This window comes from Bombyx mandarina, chromosome 23, assembly GCF_030267445.1.
Source record: "Bombyx mandarina strain Sakado chromosome 23, ASM3026744v2".
NCBI lineage: Eukaryota > Metazoa > Arthropoda > Insecta > Lepidoptera > Bombycidae > Bombyx > Bombyx mandarina.
In genome coordinates, this window is record NC_143229.1 from 6256869 (window position 1) to 6273719 (window position 16851).

Sequence of the window (16851 nt, forward strand, 5' to 3'; positions counted from 1 at the left end):
ATAATAATAATGACGTTTAATTTATGATTTATGAATGTTTGTCTGGTAGCGTACCGGTTGTACGTACCTACTTACTTGGTCCTCGATATAAATATGTGCGTAGATTTCTTTACCTACAGACAGACCTTGTAGTATCTATATAGTAAATTTAATTTAATGAATAGCTGATTATCATTATATTAAGGCTAGTGATTAATTAATGTAAGTTGTTTGTTTTTGTACGAAGTGGCGGTTATTGTTTTTTAAATAAAAAACATGTTCTATAAATATGAATTATTATGTATAAAACAAATATGAATATAATAACATTATGTAATTTTATTTGTAAATGTAATAGTATTTTTCGGATTGTCGGATCAATCACATTTTTTTTATTGCTTAAATGGGTGGAAGAGCTCACAGCCCACCTGATGTTAAGTGGTTACTGGAGCCCATCTACATCGTAACCCATCGTACCCATATATCTACAACGTAAGTTCCACCACCCACCTTGAGGTTTGAATTCTAAGCTGTCAGCATAGTTACAACGGCTGCCCCACCCGAACTACTCTAACCGAAACGCATTACTACTTCACGTCAGAAATAGGTGAGGTAGTGGTACCTGCCCGTGCGGACTCATAAGAGGTCCTACCACCAGTAATTACACAAATTGTAATTTTGTGGGTTTGATTTTTATTACGCGGTGTTATTTCTTTACCGAGGAAGTCAATCGTGAACATCTGTCAAGTGCGTATTTCATTAGAAAAATTGGTACAAGCCTCGGATGCGAACATCGTTGCATCTCTAGATACGAATGCACCGGACGACTTATCCTTTAGGCCACGACGACACGATTGTATTGGTAGGTATACTACGAGATTGAATGGATTTCTCACTAGAAAAAAAATTCTGTCGTGTTATTTACTTGTATCACTGCAACCATTTTCGCATTCAGACAGCAATCTTCTCAGAACTGGACGCTAATGTAGCGCTCAGCCTCTGAAATGTGGAGAATCTTCTCGTGGTCATGTCGACAATGTAAGCCGTAACTATCCTGCGAGTGGAGCCTGTAAGTTCCCTGGCTTCACATCTGCTGCCAAGACGGGTAGAATGTGAATGTAATGCTAGTTTTTTAATAAGATTTTTTTAAGACAGAGAATTTCGTGCCTCTGACAACCATCGGAATGGTAATTAATGGGAAGAGATCGTGCGGTAAACGTATCATCTCATATAAGTTTCTCCTTGAGCTCTGTAATGTTACGATACAGGTTTTTATTAACAGTCGGCTTGTGTCCAACGTACTCCGTTCAAGACATCCAGTGCATCCGTCAATAGAACTGCTATTCCCTGTAGTAGCTCAAAAAGCTTACTTTTACAACTAAATGCTGAATGAGTCATATATTTCAAACGAATCTGACGACAATCTAAGAAGTTGCGATCATAGAAGACTGGTAATACCAAATAACAAAGTAATTAATATATTATACCTACATATAATATGTATGTATGGATGCAGGTAGCGCAGGATCGATCTTTGTGGCGAGGCTTGAGGGAGGCCTACGTCCAGCAGTGGACGTTTGTGGGCTGATTGAATAGAACAGAAACATAGTATTAAAAATCATTCGTACTAATTTGAAACTACATTAAGAAAATTTTAACGACACATTTATTATAATCTGAAATAAAATTAACCTAATTAACTTAGTGCTAGAATGTTAATTAAAATTTTACTACTTTATTGATTAATTTGATAAAACGATTTAGGAAATTTTGTAATTGTGATTGGTCGAGACAAAAGCGATGAGGTGGCGGGAGTTGAGGGATGTGTGAACACACAGTCGTTTTTTATTTTTTATTGCTTAGATTGGTGGACGAGTTTACAGTCCACCTGGGGTTAAGTGGTTTTACTGGAGCCCATATACATCTAGGTACAACGTAAATGCGCCACCCATCTTGAGATATAAGTTTTAAGGTCTCAGTATAGTTACAAAGGCTGCCCCACCCTTCAAGCCGAAACGCATTACTGCTTCACGACAGAAATAGGCAGGGTGGTGGTACCTACCCGTGCGGACTCACATGAGGTCCCACACCAATAAAAGGAGTAAAATTTTTCAATATTTTTTAAATTGATATCTGGAATAAATGATAATGTTAGTAATATTTCAACGATTACACACTTATGGACTAGCTTCTGATATAAATGATTTCAATTTAATTTAAATAAACGATGTCATAAAAAATATAAAAATGAGTATGAGTTAATTCTGTTATGTAGAACACGTTCATTATATTATTTCTTACTCATTCACCTTAATGCTTGGATTCATATCGTTTAATTTGATTTATTAACATAAAGGTATGATTTTGTCCGCCTCCGCTGATGAGGAATCAGTAACGTCAAGGAAAACATTTGTGGTTAATCTGGAATGTTCATATGAATATTCAACTGTATACTAATATTTATTTTTTGTATTCTACGGCTTAGGGTTTAAAAGAGTTCATAAAAAATAGTTTTAAGCAGAGTTTTGTTCTTATCATATTTTTGAATGTTAGTTCATGATATTTATTATTAGTAAGAACATTTCTTCGATAGGCGGTTCAACGATCTTACAGTTCACCTGGTGCTTAGTGGTCATTGTCGCTCACATACATGACACAACGTGAATACCGCCATCCACCTTGCGACATTGGGAGGGCGAAGTTATACAACGGCTATCCTACCCTTCAAATCAGGCATATGACTTCTTCGCGTTAAAAATAAACGGCCAGTAGGTAATTACGTAAATTAAAATTTTTGGATTGTTGAGCTTTATTGTACTACACCTAGTGTTAAATGATCACCGGAGCCCATAGAAATCAACAACGTAAATGCTGCCACCAACCTTGAGACATGAGTTCTACGGCCTCAGTTTTTCAGTACAACGGCTGTCCCGACCTTCAAACTGAAACGCATTACTACTTCACAACAGAAATAGGCATGGTGGAGGTATCTATCCATGTGGGTCACGTCCTAATATCGGTAATTACGCAAATTATAATTTTTGCAGGTTGTGTGTTATAAGTGTGTTATGTGTTGAAGTCGTCGTGGCCTAACGGATAAGACGTCCGGTGCATCCGGTGCACCGGTGTTCGAATCTCAGGCGGGTACCAATTTTTGTAGTGAAATACGTACTCAACAAATGTTCACGATTGATTTCCACGGTGAAGGAATAACATCGTGTATTAGTAGCGTCGAACTCGGCAAGGAATTGAACGTGCAAACTAATCCATACATCAGCCCGCTGAGTTTCCCGCCGAATCTTCTCGGCAGGTCGCGATTCTGATTCGGTAGTAGATGCATTCGCGAAGCAGCTGCCCTTGAGCTGTTAGGTCTCCTTCGGAGGCGCTCGGCGGGCTCGGCGGGCAGCTATTAGCAAATCCCACCCCTCCTGGCCGAATCTTTGCTCGCCCACCTGTCTTGGTGAAACTCGAAAAGCTTTCGGGCCAGCAGTAATCCTACCTTCCTAAATAAAATAAAAATGCAAACGAATTCTTATCTTAAGATCGAATTAGCTACCGCATAGTACTTTCCGCATTTTTTTACATTACTTTACAGCTTTTGTCATCTGATAGTGACATGAAATAATAAAATGATTGCCGAACAGCCATGAAAGTGGTCTTTTTTGAAAGAGGATATAAAGTATTTTTACCTCTAAAAATGTGAATTCCCTTCTCCTCGCTTACCTTACCCAATACGTTGGTGTGAACGACCGCCGTCGCCTCTGGTCACAACGACCCTATCTGTCTCGTGTTGGCTATGCTATCACTCGTTTTCGAAAACAGGGTCGCTGCGATTTTAACTGGACAGTGCTACCACCTCACGAATCCGCTTACGATGTGGAATGCTATCTGCACTAACCACGGCTTCTAAGGGCAACAGACGCAACATCGTTCAGGCGAAAGTGATCATAAAGAATGTCATAAAAATGATAGGACTTTTTTTTTCTCTCATTTATTCGTTCTACGAAAGGCTAATTATTATTCTTATTCGTACACTCTTGACAGAGTGGTCATGGTCATGCATCAGTCGGATCCTGCGATACCGACGCTCTCGCGATGCGACGCCATGTGGCACGATGTTTCGCAGAGCGAGAGCAATCATTTATGTTGGAGTGAATCACAGATTTTATGAGGTCGGTCCATCATATACATTATACAGTATTGTTAATAATATTGCATAACCTTAGATCAGCTTTGTCTAAGATATAAATGTATATCACACAAATGTATCATTGTACACATATTTATTTAGAATTTTTTTCGATTCAACTTTTTTTATAATATGGAATAACCGATGTTATAAGCCTGGTATCCCGATAGCGTCTGTAAAGTTGTGATGTTGTAAACTACACTCAACAACAAAAATAGTATTTTTATTAGGATTTCCCCTAAAATTCAGTGATGAGTCGTTTCATTAATTCAATTATTACTAAAATGTGCTCGTCTAAAGGTCACGTACATTGCCTATTACATTTGCAATTGTTTGTGAACGTCATCAAGGCTACGTTAACTGCCGGTAAACTAGTAGCTCATTGATCTAGCTAGCTTAGCAAATCTTCTCATCGATAGCCATGGAGACTATTGTTATTGTGACCTTAATGAAGAAAGGACAGTAAGTTGAAATATTGATAAATTGATTGAAGCGAGAAACCCAACACTTGATTCAATATTACAGAAAATTGTGATTGCATAATAAATAGTTGTACCTATTTTGTAGCCGTACCGGAAGCCGTAGGGCAGGGTAGGCTTCCCACAAGGTGAACCGATCACCTGTTGAATATGTCGTATAATAAAAATCAAACCCGCAAAATTTTCATTTGCGTTATTACTAGTGGTAGGATCTCTTGTGAGTCCGCGCGGGTAGGTACCATCATTCTGCCTGTTTCTGCCGTGAAGCAGTGGTGCGTTTCGGTTTGAAGGATAGGGCAGCCGTTGTAACTATACTTACGAACTTATATCTCAAGGTGGGTGGCCCATTTACGTCGTAGATGTCTATGGGCCCCAGTAACCACTTAACACCAGGTGGGCTGTGAGCTCGTCCAACCATCTAAGCAATAAAATAAATAAAAAAGAAAATGTCGCGAAAACCCACTGGATGCAGGCAATATAGGACCGGTCGTTGTGGCGAGGCTTGAGGGACGCTTTTGTCCAGGAGTGGACCCCTGTAGGCTGAAAGATACAGTCTGTAAACCAAAATTTGTTGTACCCAAAAATATTTGGGTTGCGGAGTTGTATGACAAGCGAATTGAGATTTTGAACGCGTACAGATCATGGTATCATAACAATAAACATTAGTTAAGAACGACAGATCGAATACAAATATTTATTGTTGTTGTTGTTGTTTTTTTTTATATTTTATGGATAGTCCAGAAAGGTATCCGCTCTTACATAATGTGGTTTTCTGCATCAAATAAGTCGCATCACAGTCTCATGTCGTATCCCATAATTAATGGAACTATGTAAGAAATGAAGATACAACATCGTATTTTATATAATTTTATAGCCAATAATTACTAGAATTATTAGTATTTTATTGACTTGTTTTCATTGAATAAATTAGATTACGTTTCGCCCATTACATAGCGCGTTTGCATGGGTAAACAATGGTAAATAAGCGTAAAATAAACACACCTTTACATATACATATGTACATACAACCGGAAAAATGTTTGAAATTTTGTGTATTAAATTAGTATAATTACGTTGTAGCCTAAATATATTTTACAAGTAAATTATTTTTTATTTCACAGCTCTCTGTGCTGTTTTATTTTAAGTTAACGCCGCAATTACCTACGACCTACTTATTTTATTACGCTAACAGTTGAGTTGAGGCAAAGTTAAACTTAGCACATTATTTCAGAGGATCAAACAACAAAACTGTATACTTGAGACAACAAACTAAAAAAAAGAAAGATGTGTGGTGTCGTGGGACACCGGATAGGAACGAAGTTTCTTATTATAAAAATATTAATTTTAAGTTATATTCGAGGCATAAAGAAAACAATTATTCGGGTATACATTTTTTACTATGATTTTTTATTCATAAAAAAATATAAAAAAACTACTTTACAAAGTTATTAACTTTATTTTATTCACAATGATTTATAAAAAATATATAATAAAAATATGTTGTTTTTTGTACGTCATTACAAGTTAAGTCGTACAGTGTGTGCATTACTAATAAAAAACTTACGTTACGGACGTTTTTTCCCGGTTAAGGTACCCCTCCGCATCATCCCATAAGGCACTTCTTCCAAAAAGGACATCTTACATATTAGTAATCACGGAGACACTTGGAATGTAAATTACAAAACTACCACAGTATCAAACACTAACTAGGAAAATTTAAAAGGACACCAACGTTACGAAACGACCTCAACACCATGCAAATCGCATAAAATTTCACCACAGTAAAACAGATCTACACTAAGCGATCTGCATTTAAACAACTCTTTGATTTGAATCTATCAATTGCGAAATTACGCCGAAATACACGGACTTCATGACAGATTCGTTAATGGACCAATTTTTTCACAATAGATAAATAGATCGTTCGATTTAATGTTAAAAATATTTTTTTCAATTAGCTAATATTTTCTCGAGTGTCGCTACAAAGAAAACAATAAATCGCTGTGCTGTAACTCGGAACTGTGGAAAATCGTACGTATTTCAATTAGTGTGAATAATAACATAGACGTGTGAGAATATGCAAAGTGTTAAATTTATAACAAAATTTAATACAATACAAACGTGAGGCCAAAGATTGATGGTCGATAACAATCAAGATAATTCAGTGTCGTGTGAAAGTGTTTACATGTATTTGTATAGTTCACTCAATGCTAAAACACTTAATCTTAAAATTACCTACCGAATACATTACGATTTTAATATACCAATGCAAATTTTACCTCAGTTTACAAGAAGTTCATGACATACAATAACTTGTTTTGGTTGGAATGCAGAAAGGTACCGTCGGACACAAAATTTACAATACGAAAGATTAATTATTATTTGTAATGATCGAGTTTAGATTTTTATAAGTTCGTTGTTTACGAATTTTCATATTATTCTCGTTTGATAATAATACGATTTATGTCGCCACTCAAACATTTTGCGACTAAAACTTTGGAAAGATTTATTGAGGGCAGCTAATTAACTGTGTGAAGGCTACTTTAAATTATAATCGGCTTTTGATGACATTGATTTTGCTAACTTCACGACTTAATAACTGCAATTTAATGTAAAAACTTCGTGTTCGTCAAACAGAGCAATTAATCTGACGGCAGAACCATGAAGCCGATTTTTTGTTTTATCGTTCATGCGTGGAACTCTCGATCCTCCTAGATTGGGTAGAAACCACAGCGTGAATTTAAATTTTTACGAGGTCTATATTTGAATTAAATACTGGCGATCTTACTGCTTCAATTTACACTCACCGGTGTTCTCAGTATTGATAACAAGTAAACAAAGTACTTTATGTGAGGTTGATTGGATGCGCGTTGGTTACATGCAATTCGCTTGGTCCTTGGACATTTTAATTAAGTACATTTATTTTTTGATTGTTATTTGTGAAACGACGTAATTCATTTAATTCATCTTACAATAGTATTTTGCTATCGTCTCTCTGTGGGTAGTAAACACTGATAAATTTCCTATTTAAATTCATGCACGTTCCTGTTGAAGCTGTTTAGGCTTGTTACTGGGATACTATGAATGGGCTGATACTACTAACTATTTCTACTGTGAACTTATCACGAAGGGCGAGGGAGTTCTTAATAAATTTTGTGCATTTTCGTTCTTCTGCTTATCAGCTCTGCAAGTTGCTGCATTAATCTAGTTAGTCTCAATATCGTTGCTACATGAAACGGCCTATAAAACTGTTAGCTTATATGTAAAGAGAGGTGAGGTTCTATCTTCATTACACACGCAATTTGAGTATCCATCCAAAAGGACTTTTTGAATTTTTGATAATCCAGATTTCAGATCGCTTGGAACCTTTTGGCTTACGGAGGTACTTTAGTAGTACTCTCTATCCTGTATGTGCTCTAAAGAATTGTCACCAACCACCACTAGAACGGAGCTCATCCTTATTTACTAGAACCATTACGCTCATTCACTCTGCGTTTCAACGATTTTTTCTACTAATCAAGGTAATAAAATAAATATTTCTGGTTTCATATTATTTATGCTCTTATGTGAAATCACGACACACCCAGTCTCTCATAAAAACGCTAAGCTTATATCATAAATATTTTAAAATATGTAAAAAAAAAACCCTAGCCTTAAATATGAGTCAACATGGCCATCAAATTCCGCTGTTGTTTGCTGGTCCTTTTTTACTCTTTGTATGGCTTACCGTGAGCTCGTACGGGTCAGTACCACAATTTTGCCAACGTTTTCCGGTTTGATGGGTTAGACAGCCGTTTTACAGATAAATTGATATTTAGACCTCATGCACTCCAATTGGCATTTACCATGTGATATCTAAGGGTTCTAGTATGGCTAAGAACTCGTCTCGGCATTTGGAGTAATAAAAAGCATAAAAACATAAAGAATGTACTACAATTTTATCCCTATTTCCAAAGTCATAGTTATAATTGGAATAAAACATAAAAGAAAAGAAAAAATATAGAAAAAGATATTGGATGGATTCTTTAGAACTTATTCGAGTTTTCCGATTGCATCCGGTTTTTCTGCGACTCTAAAATAATTTGTTCAAAGACGAATATTTATGCATAATGTATTCTACTAATCTAATTTTATTACAACTGGCAAGTGTGTGATCTGAATTCATCGTGATACATCCGTATTAAGTAACAATTATTCCTATCTACAGTTTGTGCTTGATTCTTCTATTCTACAGTATCAATATTAATGTTGCAACTTAACAAAAATGTGCTTAAGTTGATAGCCTCACGTTGACTGAATGTTTGATTCGTTTTGTTTAAATCTAGTTTGAACGCCCACCTTATTATTTTTTTGGTCAAATCCTTTTGTCATGTAAATCGTAGCTACGGTTCGTTGTTAATAATTATTTTTTAAAGAAATAAACCAGTTCATTCAAACGTTTATTAGGTTTAATTTACTGTCATTGCATAAACGCCATGTGAGCACGTTTAAAGAAATATCTCTACAACTATTCAGTTTCCATAAAATAATATATAATCCATACTTTTATACTTTACTAAATAGGAAAGTGTGTTTGTTTATCCTTCTTTCATGTCGAAACGAAACAACAGATTGACATGATTTTTTTAAAGTACCAATATTAGATCTTTAGGGCTACCTTTTATCCAGATATAATATCTTATCCCCACGGGAAGCTACACTGAAACCTTTCCTTAACCATGCGGGTGAAACCGCGGCTAATACCTAGTGTATATATATTTAAACGTAAATTGATATGTATTTGAGTCTCTGGTTTCCAGTGTATTGAGAATCCTAATTTGGTACCAGAAGACCATTTATTATTATTTTATTGCCTTTGTAGCTACAAGCATACGGCCCACCTGATGGTGAGTGGTTACCGTCGCCAATGGACTTCAGCAATGCCAGGATCACCAAGCCGCTGACTATCGTTGTCCATAATTATTTATTATCACTGATGTCCACATGCAACTAATCATCATCAAGTGTGCCGTATACTTTTTTGTCTACAGAAGTAATAAAAACACCAACAAATAACCACAAATAAACTTTATGTAATTATATATATATATATAGCAATTTGACAATAGCAACTTCATACCTAAATTCGCCTAAACGGACATTTTCTTCAGGCAGAGAACAGAGTAGCGATAACTAAAAATACGAACTTATAATATGAGCTTATGAGCTTCAACGTTTTATTACCAACATGATTATATGAGTTTGGCCCCGGAAAAAATTATCTCATATTTGGACAAAGAATCACATTAGATTTAGAGAGTTAAATTACTTAGCGCTCAAGAAAAGAGAAGGGGCGATTTTTTTTTTTTAGGATTGAAGAATTATTGGTGGCCCAGAGGCCTTTCCATTTTCACCAGGACAGGTGGGCGAGCAAAGGCTCAGCCAGGAGGGGTAAGATTTGCTAACAGCTGCCCGAGCGCCTCCGAAGGAGACCTAACAACTCAAGAGCAGCTGCTTCGCGAATGAATCTACTACCGGATCGGAATCGCGACCCGCTGAGATGATCCGGCGAGAAACTCAGCGAGCTGATTCATGGGTTAGGTTGCACATCGAACTTTTTGTCGAGTTCGACGAGTACGGTTACCGGGGTCCCTAAGTCTGCTCTTAGTGTTAGAGCTGAAGGCCTCTTATGCAAAGGTTATTGGATCTGATGGATCCGTAAAGACGTTTCTAGGGCGTCGACGGTGACTGGCTCCTTTGTGATCAGGATTCGGGGAGTAGTCAGCAGCGGCAATGATAAGGCGATTATCATGACGCATAGCCTTATCTAAGTACCGTTCCGACGCAGACTTCATATATATCTGGATTGATTAGAGGCCTATGTCGTCGTGTAGGCCAACGTTCCTCACGCAGCACGGAGCTCCGACAGCTAACCTGCAGAAGCGGGATTCTAGAGATTGGAGGGTGTTTATGTGTGTGCGGGCCGCGTGAGCGAACACCTCACTCGCGTAAGTCGTGACGGGGACGGACGATTATTTTAAAGTATCATGGGGTGAAGTAAAAACAATTGAAAGAACATTGTACTTGAGGTATGTAGTTCAAGGTTCTACGATTTACTCGTCACTGCTAAAACATTAGCTAATCGGTAGCACGCTCAGAACGTCAAAGTCACCGAATGATTTGTGAACTCAGACCACGAGTGGTATCTGCCAACTATTATAGATTCATAACACGCGTTACAAACAGTTCCCTCAACCGGTATCAGTGTGCTTAAGGCGAGTCTTTTTATGTTCTCGATAGTGTAAAAGCTAACTATTATTTGTATCCCCCCTTACGCCCTGTAGCGCCCCTTACCCCAAACGTAGGCAAACATACCAACTCCAAACAAATTTGAGTTAAATTGAACGCTATCGAGAATGTTAAAAAAAACTCGCACTAAGCACACAGATAATGAATTAATTGACTCATAAGATGAGAATACTACGATGGACGGTTGATAAGGGAGTAATGTTAAAATCTGATAAATACAGACTCATTATGCATTTATCAGATTTTAGCAGCTATTAGTTTAGTTTTCTGGGGGGAAAAAATTAGGTAATTATATTGGTTTGTATAGACTCGTTAGTAGCTTGTGACTTTTACACGCACGATACCGATAGGCTACAAGTGAACTAAATGGTGTTAATCAATTTGTTAAAAACACCTAGTGTAGTTTTATAGCAATGCACTACATATTGTTGCATCAATCGTTTAATTTACTTATTGAAGCTTAATATGTGATAGTAATGTAATTAACTTCACGTATATATTATTATTATATCTACATCTAGGCACTGGCAGCATTTATTACCATACAGTATAATATACTCTGTGGAAGGAAAATAACTCTGGCAAAATTAAAAAAAAAAATTATGCTGAATTATTTGTTAGACTCTTAAAAGCCTTCTTGAGATTTAGTCTATTCTTGATATATCACTCTGAATAATGTTAATAATAGTACACGGCAGCATACCTGCGGTATAATTCTCAGAATTTATCTCATCCAAATATAGGCCGATGAACAAATTCGAAATAACGATCAGAGCTAATATTTGCTAATAATTGTATCAGGCGTTTTCAGTAAAATTCACTCGACTTAAAATTTTAATAGCATTATCTCCTGTAGACTATTTAGAAGCAATCGGTTTTTAGAATGATGTTTTGCTATTAAAATTACTTCAGATTACTTCAGAGTCTAGAAAAGATTGTTACTGTATTTGCCGTGGTAATATATGTAACTAATTAAAATTGTATTATATTGTAGTTGAATGACTTTCTGAAAGTTTTGTTTTATTTATCGAGCCTTCAATATTTTCACTGTACACCGATTTATGTAAAAATTCCTAAGCATAGCCAGTGGAATATTCAAATCAAATGTGTCAGATGCATTATTGAATTCTAGTTACAAGATCATCATTTCACGCGCAATTAATATGTCGTATTCGCAACTTGAAATAACGACAAAATCAGCTACGTAACCCTTCAACAGGTACCGTGGAACTGGTTCGTAATATAAATAATAATATTATATTGGCCTATGCGGATTATTAACCAGCACTAGGACTATTTAGTTGGAAAAGGCGAGAATACTCATGCTACAGACGGAAAATAGGAAAGCATTATAAGAAAATCGATACGATCAGCGTTGTAGCTTCTGCTTAATCTAATATACGACATCGAAATAATCATTGACGATAAATTAATCGTTCTTTATGGGAACGCATGAATTGAAATTGGTATTCGGGAGTCGTAAATTGAATTTTAAAAAATTGTAGTTATTTTTTGCTTCTGTCGTGCAATTTGGGAAGACTTCATTGGATAATGAATGATTAAGGATGTAACAAGCGACGGGAAGTGTGCGTTCAAGGACAGGAAGGATCACATTAACATAGTTAGTCGTGCTACTGGTTTACGTATTTTGTTATAATTTCACCCGAGGTAAGTTTTAATATACCGGAATTCTGTTTTAAGAATTGTAGATGATACAATAATTTTACTGCAGCTTTTTTTATTGCTTTGATGGATGCCCGAGCTCACAGCCGACCTGGTGTTAAGTGGTTACTGGAGCCCATAGATATCAAAGTAAATGCGCCACCCACCTTGAGATATAAGTTCGAAGGTCTCAAGTATAGTTACAACGGCTGCCCTACCCTTCAAACCGAAACGCATTACTGCTTCATTGCAGAATTAGGCAGGGTGGTGATACCTACCCGCGCGTTCTCACAAGAGGTCCTACCACCAGTACATGTACCAATTATTCTAATGAAACACGCACTTATCACTTGTTCATGAACTTTGCTTACGATGAAAATCATTGTATAATAAATTCAAACTTAAAATTAATAATTTAAGGAATTACCGGTAGGGGTACCTAATGTACACGTTAATTCATTAAAATTAAAACACTTAATAATCCTAGGTAACATAATGTAACGTAAGATAATATAGAGATCAATGATTGATTTGAAATGTACGAATGTAGAAATAAATATACCAGTGAAGTGTCAAAAGTTCTGGCTGCGATTTTCATCGCGGATCGATCATGTATTGAAATAGATCGAAATTATTATTTTATGTTTATTCGGGTACATTATGTTACGTAAGTAACGGCTTTGCAAAAGACGACATCACAATATTTGTCAACAGATAATTTACGAACGACTTCCCCAACGAAGGAATAACATCGTCTAATTAAGATCAATATTCGTAATTTACGTAATCAGCAGTGGTACGGCGTAATGTGTATGAGTACCACTATCCTCTCTATTTCTGTCTCGAAACTGTTGCGTTTTGGTATGAAGAACTTTATACTGTATATAACTTTATACTGTAGGACCTCATGTGAGTCCGCACGGGCAGGTACCACCACCGCGCCTGTGTCTGCCGTGAAGCTGTAATGCGTTTCGGTTTGAAGGGCGGGGAAGCCGTTGTAACTATACTGAGACCTTACAACTTATATCTCAAGGTGGGTGGCGCATTTACGTTGTAGATGTCTATGGGCTCCAGTAACCACTTAACACCAGGTGGGCTGTGAGCTCGTCCAACCATCTAAGCAATAAAAAATAAAAAAATGTAATTCAGGTGAGAACCTGATGACACCACTCAAGGTGAGCGGTAGATAACCTTTATATTGTGATATCTCTAGGCTCTGATACCCTACTAACACCAAATGTCAACTTGTACATTAAACAGAAATAAAAAACAAGTCGTTATTTATTGTACACTTTATTGCACACATACCTAAACCACAACAGATTGTATTATATTAAAAAAGGTCATCATTTAAATTATAGGCATTTAAAAGCGAACTTAATTTAGATATGTGTTTTTTTCCGACAAATCAAAATTAGAGAAACATAAGAACAACCTTATTAAAATATAATAGAAATTTAATATCGGTTATATTGATAAGAATATTCGGTAAGGCGCTGGGATATTTTGCACAATACATACGGACGGCATGACTATTTTAGCAACTTCAAGAGGAGGTTCTCAATTCGTTCCGTGTGTTCAATTTTTTTTTACAAATCGGAAAAGGTTGTTTTACTTTAACATTGAATCTGTCGTACATTATTTCTGAGTTTTGAAAATGATTTATAAAAATTTAGAGAAGATTAACATAAGACTTTTACATTTATGATTTTAAAAAGATAATAGTGAAACGAAATGTATCACTGGTAATATATTCACAATTTATAAGGACTTTTGTAAAAATAATCAGAGCTCGTAATTAAAGGCTGCTTAGATTCCTCCACATTCTCTGCAAAAACTTCGTACGCTGGATCAATTATAAATTCATTAACACAATTCACCAGAGCTTCAAAAACTTGAGAAAGATTGTACTTCGCTAATTTTTTTTGTAAGTATACATTGTAACGGGCGAACCACTCTTTGATTAATCTGAAAGCTTGTAATGCAATATCTATTATGATTTCTCTGAATTGAGCCTTAACATCCATTATTACAGACAAGGCGGAACCTAATAAGCCGTCGGCTATAGTATATTCTGAACCAAGGTCTACTGGTTCAACTGGCTGCATTGTGTAAGGATTTGCTGAAGAACTCGCTACGAAAAGGAGTATAGCCGCAGTTAGAACAAGACACATCTGAAATAAGATAAATGTGTACTGTAGTAACAATCACACTATAATGTAGATTAACATTAAATCATGGAATGTGAATCGTTTGACAGGCAAGGGCGGATCCAGGGGGGGGTCATGGGGTCATGACCTCTCCCTGAGCTGGTTCCAGGACCTAGGTGGACCACATATTGAACATAATGATTTTAGGACCACGGTTATGGAATATAAATAAGCTGCCTCATTCCGGGCGTGATAGTGCTTCTCTGGATGTCTTCAAGAGAAGATGACAATATGTACGTGTATATGTACAAGTTATTATGTGTTAAGTTTTTCAAGTGTACAATAAAGAATAAATATTTTTAAGTACAGTACTTACGTACATTGATAAAATACCTACTTTTTACTTGTATCTATTGTTATCAAAATTAATTTAATTTTGTTAAATATATGTTCAATAATAAGTTCTTTAATAAGTTCTTGACTTGACCATGACTATGTGACCCCCCTCCTGGCACCAAAGCTGGATCCGCCCTTGTTGACAGGCTGCTAGTACCAATCATGACCTTTCATGAACATATTTCAAGTTACGACGTAGTCATTCGTTTAGTTGATACAATCATGTAAATACGCTCATCGGCGGGCTACTTTTGTTAGTTTTTTTGTTCATTAATAAGATATAAGACCAGGAAACTTTTAAAAATAAAATTTGTTCTCACAAAAATTACAAAAACTTTGAAAATGTATTGTACAAATTAATACAATAAAATTGGAACCTTGAACTAAATGAGAAATTTAAGTATATAAAAACTAAGGGTAAGGCCAGTTATTTTTTAAATATAATTTTATGTTATTTCAACATTCATGGCAAGGCATTATGTACTTCCACAAATTATTTCGAATTGACAATTCATTTGAAATATGTTCACATTTACTAATCGAATTATTACTGTCAAAATCTAATCTGATGAATTTAACATTGTTAAAAACAAAGTGGAAACACTCACCTTTTAAATACTGAAATGCTGTTGAAGCTTTGATCTTAACTTTTACAGTCCTACTTTATCCCGTAGGCTAGGTACTTGTGTATGTGATGAACTGAACTATAAATTTGATTGGTTATCTAGTATTTATGTTGTATTTAAAAATTTATGTTACAATCAACCTTTCGAAACAATGTTCGGAAAATAGTGAACTATGTTAGCTCAAACACTATTTATATTCATCATAGTGAATTAAAATGCAATTTATTAATGTCCCTTAATTTACTTATTTCACATATTTTTATGATTCACTAACAAAACTCACTTTACGTGTAATGCGTTTCCAAGATATTTTAATTGCACAAAAAAACTTTTGGTAGTTTGTTTCGTTATTTATTTTTTATTCCACGACCCCAAATTAGGATCCGCAACTGCGTTATAAGTACCGGAAACACAGACGACACAAAAACAACTACAAACATTTTTCACAAAGATATTGATTTCGAGTGAGAATTTTAATCGGGTTTCTTGGTACAGTCATGGAAATCGTTACTTTTGAAGCGTTTAAAGAGTTTCAAAGTCTGAATTGTAATGGATGTTTCTTCTTTTCAATTCGTCATACTCGTAAAGTAAGACAAGTGCTGGATTTAAGTATGAATTTTTAGTAGGCAGGTATCAAATTTTGTTCCCCTTATCTGGGGTCCAATCTCCTCACTCTACGACGGCGCCAGGCTGCTCTGTCCTGGGTTGTCGGTTTTGGCAATTCGCTTTCTTAATGTCTTTTTCGATGTTTGACCACCAGGTCGATGGCGGGCGGCCTCTACCTTTCTTTTTTTCTGGCAAGCCCAATGCGACTTCCACCACATGATCTTCGTCCCGTCTCATGACATAGCCATACCATCTAAGGCGATTTTCCGTCATTTTGTCTGTGATTGATGTGACTTTAAAGCTCCCCCGTATGTATTCATCCTGGTCACCCTACCCGCCCAGCGCAACATCTTCGTTTCGTTTATATGTGTCACAATAACATCGCTTAAAAAGCAAACCCACAAAAGTTGTAAATGTGGCATCCTGCCTATTTCTGTCACACATATAGGTACCACCAATTTACTCGTTTTTGCCGC

The 16851-nt window shown here is 36.1% G+C and overlaps 1 protein-coding gene and 1 long non-coding RNA gene across 2 annotated transcripts in view; one reads left to right on the forward strand and one right to left on the reverse strand.

Annotated features, from left to right (window-relative positions):
* LOC114248274 (organic cation transporter protein) overlaps positions 1-16851 on the forward strand; it is a 61479-nt gene that overhangs the window by 4451 nt on the left and 40177 nt on the right. The gene's annotated exons all lie outside the window — the stretch shown is intronic.
* Positions 13875-16544, reverse strand: LOC114251887 (uncharacterized). Its single transcript, XR_016325183.1, has 2 exons — positions 15752-16544; positions 13875-14771 (listed from the first exon to the last, which is right to left on the reverse strand). It is a non-coding gene; the product is annotated as an uncharacterized LOC114251887 (long non-coding RNA).